This window comes from Haemaphysalis longicornis, unplaced genomic scaffold (assembly GCF_048455015.1).
Source record: "Haemaphysalis longicornis isolate Haplotype H1 unplaced genomic scaffold, Haemaphysalis longicornis Haplotype H1 scaffold_9, whole genome shotgun sequence".
In the NCBI taxonomy this organism is placed as follows: domain Eukaryota; kingdom Metazoa; phylum Arthropoda; class Arachnida; order Ixodida; family Ixodidae; genus Haemaphysalis; species Haemaphysalis longicornis.
This window is the reverse complement of record NW_027526460.1, coordinates 80,865,727-80,882,649: the sequence shown is the minus strand read 5'-3', so window position 1 is coordinate 80,882,649 and position 16,923 is coordinate 80,865,727. Positions and strand designations below refer to the sequence as shown.

The window sequence follows — 16,923 nt, the reverse complement described above, 5'->3', positions numbered from 1 at the left end:
AACGCGGTGACGCAACGCAGGCGATGAGGCGCGGCGTAGTTCAGGGCTCCCTATTAATTTGGACAAGGTGGGGATCTTTAACGTGCGCCAAAATCTTGTACACACGGTTGGTTTTCCTTTTCGCCTCCGTCAGAAAAGCGGCTGCCGCGGCTGGGAACAGAACCGACGTCCTCACGCTCAGCCTCACACCTTAGTCATTCATCCACCCCGGAGGGGTAAAAACTTGTTTGGCGGAATTTTCACATATAACCGCTTAAATAGGTAAATCGAGTTACTTAGTCGGACCAAATTTTTAAAACAATAAAAGAACGGAAACAAGCAAAAAAATAACGCTTAACTAAAAATAACCTGGCAAATTCAAAAGATGCATATTATCCATTTTCTTCGAAAAACGAGAAACAAACAAAAAAAATCCGCAGAAAAAGGTTGGAAATATGAATAAAAAAATCACGTGATCCCACCAACTCTTCAGTATGTGTTGCATTTTCGGGCACAAACAACGTGATAAGCGAAGTAAATCCACTTCAGCGCCATAGTGGTATAAATTTACAGCATTGGCCAAAAGAAGGAAAATTAAACAGGAACATAATACGTCCTTCGCTGCTCAAAGCCATATTGGACTGAAAGAACTCGCTCTCTAGGCCAGTGGCATATCAAGGCGACACCTTACTAGACAATTCTCTGAATTTCTGCAGATTGTTTTAACCGGTTCCGCCACAGCACAACTCCTATTGGACACGAACTCCTCTCGACACTGTGACGCTGGAAGAGCGATTGGTCGTCCATTGATTCGTAGGGGAGAACAAGGAAGGGGTGTGCACGCTCTCTCGTTCTCTCTCGCTCTCCTTTTGCACGCCTCCTCTCAACGTTTTTTTTTCCTTCTCTCGCCCGCGTACGGCGCGCCCTAGCGCGGATTTTCGGTGCTTTATAAGTCCGCGCAAATGGCAAAGCTTGCGGTGTGTACAGCAGCGGCTTAAGTCAGACACAACAGCGAGGAAACAACACTTGGCTGCTTGAGCAGGGTTCTTCACCGACCTCACGTGAGTATTCAGGGCTTACAGCCCTTTGTAGAGTGAATGAATGCGTTTTTGAAACGAGTCGTGATGTCGCAGATACGCCCTGTCGTTCACGCATCTGCCCGTCTTGTAGATTTGGGCCTCTCCCCATGATGTGGGTATCTTGTGGACTACTCGAAAGTCAATAGGCCCAAATCATGCGTCACGTTTCTTTCAGGACATTTTTGTTATTTGACTTCAAAGAAATACGTATTCTCAATATGGCAAGTTTTCGAAAGGAGTAAAACACGGCTAAACATTTTGGCAATTTTGGAAATGGGAAGTGTTTGTATTTTTATTTTACCTGCAATAATGAAACGTTCACGCGAACTTATTTTTCAGTATACAAAGTTTCCGATGGAACGTTTCTGCAAAACGAGACCCTATGGCATTAGCAGCAATATTTTCCGTCTTACAGCAGGAAAAGTTTAAAATTACGTGCGACTTGTTCAACATTCTGCTAGGCCTCCAGGTTTTGGAAGTTTTTTAGATAATCAAACTTTTTTTGGAAAACTAACTTCAGTCATGTTTCTTTCTGTGGACAAAGGACTTTATACAAATGTTTTATCAGAATTTAAGATATCGACCGGACACGCTTGGCCCATGTCTATTGAAAACTCTCTACAAAGAAATACAAGTTAAGGTGACTCTGTTGAATATTCTAAACAGTATGCTTTTTTTTGCTTATTCTCATACTTTGTTCGAGCTATTCGCGAAAAAGTAGCAGGATCATCATTTTTTCTCCCTCCCTCACTTTCCTTCTTCCAGCAATCTCGCCATCATGAGCTGCCTTCACCTGTTCGCTCTGGTGATCCTGGCGATGTGCGGATTCTTCGGCGTGTTGCACGCCAACATAGAGGGTAATGGTGACAACCCCTCCCGACGTCCACAACGCCTCTTCTACGCCCCGCCTGTCCCCCCTCCTTTTCTTCTTCACTTCGCGCGTTTCTCCTCCTATTGTATATTCTCTTTTGCTACTTTCTAACTTTTATGTAAAGCCTCCTATCGGCGGTACGCCTGAGTTGGGCTCAGAAGTTGCTTCCGGCATTCGCACCATTGTCAGAAGCGGGGACGAACCCAAAGCTTTGTCTAAACTCTTCTGAAAAGCGTTCCCCTACTGGCACCTTGCACGAACAGCACTCACACCTTTAACGGTTCTTCCTTAAGACTAACTAAAAGACCGCGTTAGTCAACCGCTACCTTGTAAGTACCTTAAGCATTCGTAATAAGTAACTGTAGATTTAACAGAAGTGTTTCGTGGCCCAATCTGCACTGCATACAGAGAATACCAACCCAGCTTTTAACGAAGTATTCGTTAAAGCACAACCAGTTTTTTTTTTCACAGGAATTTGTTATAACGAGGATTCAATGAATCTCAAATGCTTTCCTAGAGTCCATGTCGAGCAAATTCTATGCAAATGGCACGATCATGCCCGGCTTAGTTCTTAGCCCTGTCGCTGTTTCCCGCCCTTGGTGCACAAAAATTCTCGAAACCAGCTTGAAGTGAAGCCGTTGCTTGGATACAGAACTCTTGCAGCTAACAGATTAACGAAGACGAGCATTCAGGCAAATCGCTTCTGTTCAAGACGTCGGCAATTGTCTCCGTTGGTAACGGTGCGCTTCTTAGAGCTACTAGCGGTGGGAGGTAGAAGAGTGTCGACACATCGCGGAGCACAAACTCTTGCGTACCATGTCCACGTGCTGCCGTTGGCGCTCAGAAATTTCGTGTGCACTCCTTGGTGAGAGAGCGCTTTGTGTAGGCCACGTGAGCCCTGTGCTGCCAACGGAGCCTTAGTTTGAAACGGCGAAACGGGGAGAGAAAAGGGGAGACAAGAAGTGGCGTTCAGGTGCAACCGATCAGAGCGGACATAGCTCCGACATCGTAGGCCATATCGCAGAGTGTTGGCTCAGCGGGGCAAGCCCCAACGCTAATGGCGTCACAGTTGCTGGAAAATTTTCGCGGATGTTGGAAGATGACCGCCGACGTCTCATTGCTCACACAGCGCAATTATGCACCAATCAGCGTACATGGCACGTGAGATTCGCAGTTATATCACGCTCGTATTGTTTGGTGGGGGCGCTGTAGAGTGGGTTCATCGCTTCTTGGTGCGGAGGAGCATTGAGATTCCAAGCGCGGTATCTCTACGTGCGCGTTCTGTATGCGATGATGGTTACTGGAGTTACGACACCCTGATATCGAGAAATTTCAATTCGGAAAGCGCGAGTTTTGCACTAATATCACCTTTTCTCAGTTGATTTTGACGCCAATTTCTAGGAACTTGCGTTACTAGTTTATTCTTCCGCTTCCGCCGGTGTTACGAAGTGGTCAAAGCAGTGGGACGGTGCTGCAAACACAGGTTGTTCCACGCTCATCCCCTACGTCGCGAGTCGCTCTACACCTACGTCGGTATATAAGAGAGCTCGGGGAAGTATAAGCCCTCTCGGGACTGTCGCGGAACGACCAGACCGTGTAGACTAAGCCGCTATGGATTGCGATGCGCGACACCGTCCGATCGCACCCTTTACTAGCAGTGTATCAGAACGACTCTGCCGTGATGATGATAGTGGCACACAATGTTGTAGCAGCTATATCTTCATCCTCTATGAAATCGATGACAGGAACTATTCCAGACAAACGCTGTTGACAAAGCAGTCGCTAGATGCGATGGTGGCGTTGTCTAGATCTTGGCGTGCACTGGCTTGATGTTTGTGCGCGTTGGCGAGGTGCTGCCGTAGCTGGTGGCGGGCGGTACCTGGCCTCAATTTTTATAAATTCATTCCCCAGAAAGAGCTGAAAAAAATTCCCGCCATCTCCACGAAGTGAATGATGATGAGAGGGGCCAAGCTAAAATGCTTATCGGTAAAACCGGGACACATTCGCCCACAAATCATATAAACAATCGGCACGTTGTTATAGGTCTTCTTGGGGGCGCGCACCATCTAAGTGAGTGAAGGACATAAGGCGCTTTCGTGGCCATGCTCGCGTATCGGTTTTTAGCGCAGTGGGAAGAGCTCCACGTACCTCCCATCACGGCCAAAGACTCGTGGGATCGAAACCAGGCACCGCCGAGTCAAGCCCACCACTCTTCGCTCGCAAAGCATGATACTTCCCACCGCTCCGTTGAAAAGCCCGTTGACGACGTCGATGTTTGTGGTGATTATGTAGGGCTTGTTTAAGACGATGAGAATCTGCAGAGGTGAGTTGGCAAATTTGGTGTGTGACATTTTAGCCACCTTGGCCGTCGCATTCTGCAGAGCGTCTTGTGTCGCGTACCCTCGGTACGTGTCTTGAGCTCGCAGACGACGAACAACAACGTCTTCTTCTTCTTCTCCTCATTTTTGGGTAGCAACGAACGCGTTGAACGTTTTGACCTCTTCGTCCAATGTTTGGTTTTGCCAATCCCTGCGGGCATCGTGCCACAATCATCATCAACGGTATATACACAGCGCAGCAAGGGACGGGACAGGGCCCGAGCAAGAGGAGCTTCGCCCCTAAAACTACAGCATCTCCACTTTGTGTATAATGGCGAGGGTGCTGAGTATGGGGACACGAACTGACATCTAAGTTGCGGCACGAGTGAAATCCGATTTTAACATCGACCGTCATTAAATTTGTGCCGTGAGTTCCACCTTGATTATCCTCTAATATAAACAGCAACTCATAGCTCAAATCGAATTTCGGTTGATTGGCGCTTTATGGTGCTCTGCGAACGACTGAACGCGGACGGACATTGGGAGGTGCTAAGGTAGACAGCACCGTTTCAGGCGAGGGAGTAAGCCGTTTGACTCTCCGGTACTAACTCACGGACGCAGCACAATGGTCTCTGCCATTTATTTTTACGACAAGTTTTCGCAAGGTTTTGTTTTTTGCGAGACCAAAAAGATTTATTCTTGCACACGCTTATTCAAGTCCGGTTGAAAATTGTCCCACACGAATTTGTTGTGTCCTCTAGCAGTCATTTTGGTAATGGGGTAAGGGGATACCTACGAGAAGTAGCCCTGTCATTTTAGTTTCTGAAAGTGCGATTCTCACTTGAATACCTGTCTAGCGTTTCAAGAAAGTCCTGTACAAGGACCTTGTCGATGTTTTTTTGCCAGTACATCTGTATAGGTCTTTATATAAAAAGGGCACCGGATCTGATGTTCTCAGGAGGGTTAAAAGAATGCCAGTACAACCAAGTATGAAATCCTTTTTCTTTACGCTGCACAGCGAGACGCTACCTGTAAAAGTATGGTTAGTAGAGAGAGGATTCTTCCTCCAATGGACAACAAACAGTAGTCTGTGTAAAAAGCCAGAAATGGTAAATCATGTGTTTATTGAATGCTGGGACCCGGTGTTCCACTGGGACATCCTTCAGCGGACGTTGAGGAAGTGGCTACCCTTAACCTCACACGGTATTCGGTACCTGCCCCTGGAAAGTAAGGGTGGTATACCGTATGACTTAATCATGGTGCTCAGCCTGCACAGCATATAGAGGACGAGAATGGCCATGCGAAATGCGGACATCAGCGCCCGGACTCTCAGGGAAAACTTTTTTGAAAGTGTACAGTACATAAGGGAGGTGCTCCATGTAGAGGATGAACCGCCAGAATGGTTGCCTGTCCTGGATGATCTAATCTGCCTTAGGAAGTTTTAAAACCTCTTTGTGAGCCAAGGCTGGTGACAGGTTTTAACATTATGTATTTCTGTTTCTGTTCTGTAAAAATGTCTAAGTAGGCAACAAAAATGAACGGTCGCAGCCCAATGGGTAAGACGACTGACACTGACTCTGTTTAATCTACCAGACACGGGTTCGAATCCTGCCGGTGCCTGTATAGTTTTTTGTGATTGTAAATTCTATGTGCACGGATGTGGACGCACATTGTGCGGTCCTAAGGTACTCCACACCTAAACCAATGTTTGGAAGTTTTCTGCTACTGTTTTTTTTGCCAAGCAAGCCGTACAACGGAAGCGATGAAAACTTTCGTACAACTCATTCTTAACACGACAATGTGGTCGTGGGTAAAGTCTCCAAGACATTATTTGTAAGGACATTAGAACTGCTGGTTGTCAATCCGCGGCAACGGCAGCTAAACAAGCCTAAATTAGCTCCAACATGTAGTTACCCATCCCGAGAAGCGAATTCTTTGGGCACACTAACAATAAAATTCGAATTTTAATAGGCCCTATCGACAAGCCGCACTTAAGGGAGGCGCCGAGAGATGTGACGCCCGCGTAGCGCGAGAATGGAGGCACAAAGCACCGTGTAGACGTCTATGGTTAACCACTGGCGCTAAAAACAACAAAATAAAGGCTGTGACGTGCAATATGGGGGCACTACTGTGTGCCTTCTGTCAGTTGGTCAAATGTTTCGTTCGGAGTTCGACTGTCAAACCTGCACCTGCCGTTATTTTCTATTTTATGTTGGGTGGGTCGTGCGGAGACCTGAATTTGTTATAACGCACAACATTCTAAAACGGCGAGCGGAGGCTTGCGTGCCCCCTGAAGTAACGCTCGTAATGGGGTGTTCAGATTCCACAGGTCGAGGTAGACTCGGCCGCTCCGTTTACGAGTTTATAACTAAGCTGCGATCACCCACGCAATCATGTGCACAGTTTCTGACATTGGAGGTCCGAAGCTTGAAAAAAAATTGCATTTGACTTGGTTAGTGCCCGCAACGTTGCTAAGACGTCCCGTACATCTTTCATAGCTGGCAAGCAGGCCATCTTTACTACGGGTTTGTTGTAGCAATGCAAGAACGCAGAGAACCATTGTTGTAGAAAGTTTCCCGAATTTTTTTTTTGGCTTTTGTCTCTGGTCGCACCTCTTTGAATAACAAAAAAACGTTCGCTTAAAGTTGCCGGCCTAATTAGCGAGGCAGCCTAGCTTAATCCCAGCCTAGCTCAATGCCCAATGCAACGTATGAAGAGAGGGCAAAGGAGCAATTTTGAAGAACTTCCGCCTGCTGCAAGACGTGAAGCAGCTGCAGTGAGTGAAGAAGCAAGCAGTGAAATTTTTGAAGAGCTGAGCTTATCAAAAATGGCTGCCTCGGTGAAGAAAAGCACCGCGCTCTGATTGGAGGTATTTTTCAACGTAAAAACACACAACGAAGGTTACCGTTTCAGATTGATCGTGTCCGAGAAAGGATCCTGGCAACACCGGGTTGACCTGTTCTTGCAGCAGTGTCTTTCCTTGTTGTTAGTGGACGACCCGTATCAAATGAGGAGGCAACAAGGCCACAAGGAGGCCACAAGGCCACAAGTGAAGAGGCCAAAAGATGTATCTGAGTTTCTTATGAACGACTGTCCTCCGAGAGGAGTGTGTTTTCGATTGACCTGAAGGACATGCACGATTCGTTGCCACGTGCATTTATTTGTGAGGCTGTTTAAAAGGCAATTGAAACAGCAGGAATTGTTGGGTTCCAGAATGCATGCGGCATTAGTGTGGGCAGGTTCCTTGAGCTGATGTCTTACTATTTTCAGTCTACATTCGTTGAATATGAAGGCAGCCTATATCTACAGCAAAAAGGTATGCGCATTGGCTCGTGTTTAGCTCCCAAACTCAGCGACCTTGTTATAGTTCAAGAGGACTGTGATTTGGGCGAGTTGGTGAATGTTCATGATTGACAATCCAGCGCGCGAAAACACGGCACAAAAAGAACGAGAGTTAGACAGGACAGCGCTGCACTCACAACTGATTTATTTTGAAGAAAACATTGGTCATATATACAGATCAGTCTCCCACGTGGTGGTAAATTATTGCACCCGATAACAACAAACAAAAAAAAACGCAATCATTAATTAGTTTGCACATGTGTAGTCTTTTGTTTACTTAGTCATGCAAAGGCGTCACTCAGATACGCATATTCCCGGTCATGCAGCACTATTGAGGGCATACTTATACAACGGTCAGCAGCTCAAAATAAATCAGTTGCGAGTGCAGCGCTGTCCTGTCTAACTCTCGTTCTTTTTGTGCCGTGTTTTCGCGCGCTGGATTGTCAATCATGACCTTGTTATAGTCCGCTGCGATAGGCTTTTACAAGCCGCTTTACGGGGGTCGCCGGTCGTAAAGGTTTTTCGCTTTGTAGATGATGTTTTGATTCTCTTCAAAGCTACTGGTGACGACGCTTGCAAACTTCTACCCTATGGGCTGAGAACCTTCTCTACCCATTTTGTGGGGTTTGAGCAGACAAAAGAAACGCCAAAGAATCAGCAGCTCCAATTCCTGGACATGAACCTGCATATCGAGGAAACGCCCTTATGCTGGAGCTACGCACGAAGACCAAAGAAGGCGCTACTGCCTTTGACGTCTGCTCAGTCGAAGTTAGTAAAACGCAGTGTCCCCGCGGCAGCTTTGAAAAATGCCTTGCACAAGTCTTCCCACAATCGCATAAGTGAAAGCTTTCAGGAGCAGGTGGGCCGTTTGCGCTCAGCCGGGTGCCCTGAACCCATCTTCGAGAGCGTGGGCAACAGGATTTGGCTAGAACTGAGCACTCCTTCGTGTACACAGGAACCTGAATTGGACAATGATAAGACTGCTGTGATGCCTTATATTCATTGTATCAGCCACAGGCTGAAGAAGGTTGGGGGAAGAGCGGGTGTGCGCCTGGTTGTTTTGGCTGCCAACAAACTCAGCAAGATTTGTGCGCGAGTTTAATGATGCTTCGCCTTGCCATAGCGATTGTGACATAAACCACGTGGAACACTTCAACAAGTGCAGGGCTGCGGTGGTTTACTCTATTTCGTTGAATTGCGGCGCCAGTATGTAGGCCAAACTTGGTGGTGCCTGAACTTACTGCTTTAGGAGCACGCTTCTAGTGTCAGAGCAAAATCTGGAGGCTGGCTTCCCTTGCACGTGTCGTCGTGCAAGTGCACTCCTGAATTCAAGCAGTGTGAAGAGGTAAAGCACTACGGAAATCAGAGCACGCGTGAGGTGCTGGAAGCATAAACGATTTAAAAGAGTGGCACTGATTGCTTAAGCACACATTTTGTTTCCTTGTCTCTAAAGGAGATGGCGTTTATTGAGGACTAAGCGAAATGGTCGAACTGGTAATATAACGCATAGATGCTCTCTCGTGTATATATTTTTAACGTTTTTTGTAATTATTCTTGTTTCTTTATTCTTTCCGCCCTTATCTTGGGGTAACGTTTTCGGCAACTAAACACTTTGTTGGTAGTCAGCGCTGTGTGTGTAGCCTCCTTTTTTCTGTCTCGTCTTCAGCGCTGTTTTTCTTTCAAGTGTTAACCAACACGCCCAAACACTTCCATTGCTTCTGTACCTCAAGTTAGAAAGTTGGCATATTGCTTCGCATGGGGACTCACTCACTCTGTAAAAGAAAATGTTATATCGCCTAAATGTTTTATTCTACTGCTTGCCGCGCGTGGTTCCGCACAATGCAGCGAGGCGCATGGGTTTCGAGGTCCTGGAAAAGCGATCGGCGCCACTGCCTGGGCTCTCGCAGAAAGAGGAAGCGGCTAGGTCAGCGAGGTCTCCACGCCAGTACAGACTGCCAAGCGGCGTCATCATCAACATGTTGCCGAGCGGCGGGCGCGTGATGGTGATGCAATCACAGGCTCGGAGCAGCGAGTTCCTCGGAGGAGGAGCAGGAAGCTAGACATTCTCGCCCACTGGACTCCTCCAGGAGGGACTCCTAGACAAGGTGGTGTGCTCTGTCCGTGCTAAACGATCACTAATCTGACGCTGTATGATCGGCTGCGGCGCACCGGCCGCTCTATTTCCCATTTTTGCAAACATAAGGTAGAAATTTCTTAAATCTGATTTTTACAGACGAGTTGTAAAAATTGGTATGAGGACTTTTGAATATCCAAAGTTTGCTCAATAACCAATTATAAAAAATGTCCGCATTTTCGAACAATCGAACATTTATATATTAGTCGTATCAGAATATTTTGTACACCATATATGTAAAATCAGGATTTTCGGATATTCGAAAGAATACAATGTAATTTGTTTTAAAGTAATTGAAAATAGTTGTAATTTTAGAATAACTGATTGCATTGCAATGGCGACATGTTTGAAAAAACTTACTCGAATTTTTATCGGAGGAGTGTTGTGGCGCATGAGCCGATGTAGGAAAAACAAAACGGGAGAGCCCATCAGAAAAAGGGCCCCTTATGCAACTTGCGCGTGATTATATACCTAAGCAACACTGGCGCAGACTGCGGCAGTGATCGTGGAACCGAAACGAAATATACAAATATGCAGCTCAACTGAAGTCCTCATGGTTGTTACTGGGTAGGTTCCTCACTTGCAAGTGGTGAATGTCCTTCACTAGCTGGGCTGCTTCTTCCCGACATATAAAAGCCTGCAGAGACTTGTGTCACTTTCTAACTCTTCGAGGACTTCCAGGTTTTGCCGCGATCGAGGCGGAAGGATGATGGGCCCTTTTTTCTGATAGCTTCTCTTGGGCGGTGACTTCTAGTCACTTTTAAATCTAATCGTGGGTTTCTGTACTCTAAAGAAGTCGACAATATTTACTCTCGATTATCGCGCAGCCCTCCACGCGACCGTGTATCGTTTGCTGCACTGTTGCTTTTGCCTAAGACGCTCGCGTAACCGACGGAGCTTCTAGTGCGGATCATCAACGAATGTGACTGATGGAATCCCGACGACATGCTACCGAGTTCTTTGCAATCGTCCATGTAGCAGAAAAGCTGGAGCAGTTGCCGGTGCAGCCAGCGGGGCGCACCTGTTAACTCCAACGTACCAGTTACCGCCTGGCGCATGGGTCGGTGTTCCAGAATAGCCTCTTGAATGAAGCCGTTTTAAACTGTTATAGCGCTCCACTTGGACATTTGCTTGTGAGTGGCACACGGACGAATGTTCCAACCGGATGCCATGATCTTGCAGAAACGCCTCAAACTCCTTAGACACAAACTTTGGACCGTTATCCCAAATTATCTCATCTGGGTAGCCGTTGCACGCGAACACAGCCACTAAAAAGCGTATTCCTGGGCTGGTTGTCGTATCGCTACATAAATGTACTTTGGGCCACTCACAATTGCTTCAAACGCCTGATTGCTTATCTGCAATTGAAAGGCGCCCTCTCAAATGGAGCGACAATGTCCATGCCCACCTTCGCTCACGGGTGATCTGGAAAGAGAACCGGTTCCAATGGCATGCCTCTCACCTTAGTTTTTTTGTCTGCTTCCTGGCAAATGCTACATCTCTGGATAGCTAGCTTGACATCAATGTCACCATTATGTCCCTCCTAGGTGCGCTTTTGTTCGCACTGCTCTGGGATTCGCCTCATGAGGTGCGGTTATTACCTTCTGCGCGAGGGATGTGGGAACCACGAGCCGTTCGCCACGCAGCATCAGATTGCTTTAATAGAAAAGTTCATCACGTACTTCGAAGAACAGCTGAAGATCGGCCGAGAAATAAATGTTTGCCGGCAACAGCGATTGCGCACAGATATTGCTTTATTGCAGTGTGCTATCTTGCAACTGGGCCATTTCAGACTGTTCTAAGGGAATGTAAAAAGGAATTTCGAGAACTGATCCCACCTTATCTAACAGGTTTGCTTGTTGGTGTGGAGATGACCCGGGCAAGCCATAGAGTGCGTCAACCACTTCATTTACGACTCATTGTGTTCCTTGAATGTATAAATCTTCCATAGCAGGCGTTTTGCCAATCGCGGTACCCACGAGCGGCGACCCCTGTTCCTTGATTCGAAAGCAATGCCACCAAGGCTTGGTTGTCAGTGAGCAACGTGAAGTGGCATCCCAACAGGTAGACATGCCACCGCTCGCACTCCTAAACACAGGCAATCGCTTACCGTTCTCCTACCCAATATTTCCTCTAAGCTGGCGAAAGAACTCGAGACACGAAACCGACAGTGTGCAGTTTACGTCCGTCTACCTGTTGTAGGAATGCTCCAAGCTCCGCTCACGGATGTGTCAGTGGGCCTTCCACTAGCAGGGATGCATCGCACAATCTTATTATAGCGCTACATGCCAACACGTCTTTTTTCATGGTGACACTAGCGTCTATGTGGTCTGACGACATGAATCGCTGCCCCTTTCATCCTGGGACACTAATTGGCTCGAAAAAGTCGGCGAAGTTGGAAATGAGCCTAAAATCATATTCGAGCAATCCTAGAAAAAAATGATCGAAAAGTGGCTGGGTCAGTGAGCGCTGGGGTGTCTGGATTTAAGGAACCTTTAACCTCAATGGCACAATACCGCTTCCTGCTATTCACTGACTCGAAAGCTCGAGCTCCGGCATGTCATTGGCACTTCTGTGTTTAGTTTGCGACCTGCCTTTCTGATACTCTTATATCACTGCAGCAAAGTTCGTCATGTGCTCCTCTCTGCCCTTCCCGAACACAATTATGTCGTTAAGAAAAAATTGATTGATTGATAGCAGGGTTTAATGCACCAATGCAACTCAAGCGATGAGGCTTCGCCGTAGGTGAGGGTTCCGGATTAACTTTTACAACCTGGGGATCTTTAACGTACACCGAAATCTCGTACACACGGGTGTTTTTGTTTTTCGCCTCCATCAGAAAAGCGGCCACCACGGCCGGGAATCGAACCCGCGATCTCGTGCTCAGCAGCACAATGCCTTAGCCACTGCGCCACCACGGCGGGTGTTAAAAGAAAACAGTACACCGCAACAACCTTAGAGAATTTTTGACATCATACTCTGAAATGCAGATGGCCCTGAAGCCATACCAAAACACGCTCTTGAAACGGAATTTGCCGTTATGTATTATAATTGCTATTATATCGCGGCTTTCGCGCTGAACCATGCCGCGATGGTAAGTGGATGCCAGGTCAAGCATGGGATAGCTGGTTGCCCGACTCTACTGTGCAATAGTTCACTGTATCAAGAAGAGAAATGCTACCAGCATCGACAGCTTTGCTTACCAGTCAAGCATTTTCGCATTGACGGATGCCTCCATTTTTTTTCAACAAAACAATGTGAGGCCCCAATTCAGATGCATCTATTTTCTCTTTCACGTCTATTTGTTCGAAGCGGCGGAGTTGCCCCGAGACTCATGGCAGGAGCGATAGCGGAAGGTGCCTGAGTTACGAAGCAACTGGTAATACTGTCGCTCGCGTTTTGACACGGTGCACAAAACCTTGCGCCACGCCAAGCCCTGGATGAAAAATAGCTCCAAACTCTTGAAGCAATTCGGGGGGAAGGTTAATGGGCTGCTTCCCTTCTGCCTTGACAGAGGAAGGGACTGTTCGAGGCCTAGTACGCAGTGCTTTCATTTCTAGGCTCTGTGGTAGCCAGTCACTATTCTCCACACCGAGTGACTTGATTGTGTCAATAGCCAAAAGCGAGGTGCCCTCTTCAATGACGTAAACCAGAAGAAATGTAGTGCAGGTATTGTACGAGACTTCTGCAAACAAGCTTACACCGGAATTGATTTATATTCCACTTATCTTTGGAGGAGGGGCAGAAAGTAATGACCTGTGCTTTAAAATGCTGCTAAACCAATCATGCCTCGTATCGAAACGGATGACACTGAATATACGAACAAAGTTATGTTCATTCGAACAACTACTAATGCAATGTAAAATGATGCCCGATGTTCATTGTAACAGACAGAATACTCAATCCTTACACAGGGGCCGAATGTTCGTCGTCTACTTCACTAGCCGAAGTGGGTTCTGTATTGCATGCCGCGCGGAATGACTCATATTTCCGGAATGATGACACAGTTATTTTTGACCGGAGAACGAAACAAAGCCGCATTGTACTGAGATGAAACGCAGGTGTTACAATGTGCCTGTTGGCTGCGTGAATGGTTCGAGTGGCTACCTAAATACAGCTTCGTGTGGGGCGTGTTTTTGCTAGCATTAACTGGGGACCATTGGGGATCATTGGCTGTATGTTGAAACTGCGTTGCTACAAGCATAGCTCGAGCTAACGATAGAGAAGACCATTCAAGAAGCAACCATTAGCACAAGCTGCGAGATGATGCACACGCTACACCCGCCGCAGTGGCTCAGAGGCCAAGGCGTTGCGCTGCTGACCACGAGGTCGCGGGTTCGATTTCAGGCCGCAGCGGTCGCTTTTCTGATGGAGGCGAAAAGCAAATATGTCCGTGTGTACGAGATTTCGGCGCACGTTAGAGATCCCCACGTGGTCAAAATTAATCCGGAGCCCTCCACTACGGCATGCCTCATCGATGCGTTGCGTCGGCGCGCTAAACCCTACAATCAATCGATACACACACTACAATATAGTCCCGCTGGGAATCTTCCTGAGAAGGAAAAGAGCACGTAGCAGAAAGCCCCGTAATGCTGTAACGTAAGCATTATTACTTCACTGACTTGTCCCGAAGTGCGCTTCCAACGGCACTGATCGCGAAACCGAATCTCAGTATACATTTTACAACAAGGAGCGAAATCCAGAGATCCGAAAACTCATGAAACAGACGGAATCTTCGATTACCTCAATGCAATTATCAGGAATAGGGTGTTGTGCAGTGTCACAAACTAATACCCCTGTTAGGGGTAGGATGTAACAATGTCGGTGCATTGCTTCATGAGATTGACATTTCCGCGCCAGTGCCCCCAATCAAAAGGGTACACCAGCCTCGCTCCGTCGACGCTTAAGCGTCTGCCGCTTTGTTTAGTGTATTACTTCTACCGGAGGTTGCGTCCTTTGAAGGAATGGTTCTTCAACGCACTGTCTATTGCCCTGTTTTTATTGGCTTCTCATTCTAACAGGTTGCGAGCTTTCATGCACTATTATTGATTGGTAGTGGCCAGACCATCATACTGTCTCCTCTAAATTATTAGAGGCCACAGTAAAATCAAACCAGTTCACGGAGTGCATTTTCTGCGGCAGAATAAACTCACTGTAGGGCGGCCTCTGTATGTTAACTGCCAAAACTCAAAGTTGCGTCTCTCCATGGCGGGAAGCACAGCTGTCCTGCGTGGACACAAAACCTGTGTGAAGCACGCGTTAGAGGTGAGGCCATGAGCATCGCACCCAGCGCTCCATCGCAGCATAAGTTTCGATTTTACCACCATTGTGCCCTACAATGCCAGCGTGCGCTCGTGAACTTGTTCAGTCACTGCTATCAATATCGAGATTACTCTAGCACTTCTCGCCCTGTATTGAATTAAGTAGTGCGCGAAGTCCCATGGCAGCAATCTTAAAGATGAGGGGCAATACTTCCCCCTGCAGAGTTCCACGTCTTCCGATTGGAAAGAACTCCGTTGCGCGGTCCCCTACTTTGAGTATGGCTTTGCGATCTGTGAAGGGCATACGTACTGGTACGTCCTGACTCCGTAGTGCAGGGTTTTCAGCTTCATCAGGATGGCGGTGTGTTTAACATTGTAGAAATGCCCATTAGACCCAGCACAAGCGTAGACGTTTATACTTGGTATGGCTCATAAATGGTCGCATATGCAGCATTTGCAGTTTTAAAAAATGCACCCCGGTGTGGTTTCAGTCAAGGTACATCACTTGTGGCACCATGACTCTTTAGCTAGCCATTTGTTTTGACCTTGTCGCCGTTACAATCAGCCCGCTGAAAGCGAAAAGCTTGTGCACACGACAATGTGTGGAGGGGCTCAAGTTCGTGTTCAACAAAAATTGGGGTTATCTTTCCACCGCATCACAGAGTTAATGGTGAAGGGTGAACACCTGCCCGTTTAGTAATGTGTTCCGTTTTTCTCTCAATTTCTAGGTGGTCGTTCGTAGGTTGCGGGACCACGAGACCCAAGGAGTTGTGCGGAAGATATCGATTAAAAAAAACAATTGTGCTCCGTTATCCTGGTATGCATTGCCCAGTTGTCTGCTAGGAAGAATAAATAACTACTAAACATTAACCCTTACCGTCTCTGCGTGCCCCTGTGTATGTGTCTATACACACAAAGACGCTGATACGTGTATCTTGTATAGGAAATGAAGGCATAGGATTTTCATTTAATAAATAACGTTTGTTATAGTTGGCTTTGGGTGTGTGTCTGTGTCTACATATAAAGGCACCTATATAGGTCTGTTTTATAGTAAATGAAGGTATATGTCTTTAGGTATACGGATCGCCGATGTGGGTATTTTTTCAGCACCATTGTGAGAGGTTGCCAGGAGGTTGCCTGACCTCAGCGAGAGTGCTGTCCTGGTCGAGCGAAACAATACTCCGAAATCCGGCGTAATGGGGTAGGGAATGGCGCTGCGGTGAAGTAGGACTCTCTACATGGATCGAGGCTAGTCTAGTAGATCAGCGCGCGTGCCTGGGTAATTGTTTGTGAGCGAGTGCAGGCGAGTAAGTGTGATGGTTGTGGACGAAGTAGGGTCGAGAAGGAGCTTGAGGAGGGCCCAGGACTTTTTTATAGAAAGGCCTCTCCGCAAGTCGCAGATCTGATAGGAGTGAGTCCAAGCGAGTGTGGAGGCATGAACATTCATGGAAACTTGAAGGCGAGAAAGTTCGCGTTTCAGCGCCCTTGGGCGTTTGTAGGAGCATCAGTGCATTTCGATAGTGCGATAGTCTTCCCACAAATAAAAGAGGTGGAAATCCGCATACGGGCTAGAAAGCTCAAGGTCAACTGGTTTGTAATTACTGGGTTTTATGTCCATGATATCAATAACACGGTTAGGCGGGATAGTTGGTATTCTGAATTCATGGCTGTAACTTTTGCGTAACTTTAGATGGAGGCAGATACAAGAAGGTACACGAAGACAAGCGCAGACTAACAACTGGAATTTATTTCTTAAGCAACACATATTGTCACGAAGCCAAAGACGAAAATAAGTTTAGTGAAGCCAACTTGTTCTCCCCTAACAACTGAAAGAATACAGGCGGCGAAGCAGCAGTCAACAAAGTGACGTGCGTAGTCGAGCGTCGAGAGTCGAATTAACGCCGCGGCGTCTGCTCTGCAGGCGCTGACAGTTTCTCGC

At 47.1% G+C, this 16,923-nt stretch overlaps 1 long non-coding RNA gene across 1 annotated transcript; it reads left to right on the top strand.

Annotated features, from left to right (window-relative positions):
- The first annotated feature begins 959 nt into the window (after positions 1-959).
- On the top strand, positions 960-15,844 carry LOC144153899 (uncharacterized). Its single transcript, XR_013319409.1, has 4 exons — positions 960-1,040; positions 1,824-1,915; positions 9,435-9,694; positions 15,713-15,844. It is a non-coding gene; the product is annotated as an uncharacterized LOC144153899 (long non-coding RNA).
- Positions 15,845-16,923: the final 1,079 nt, after the last annotated feature.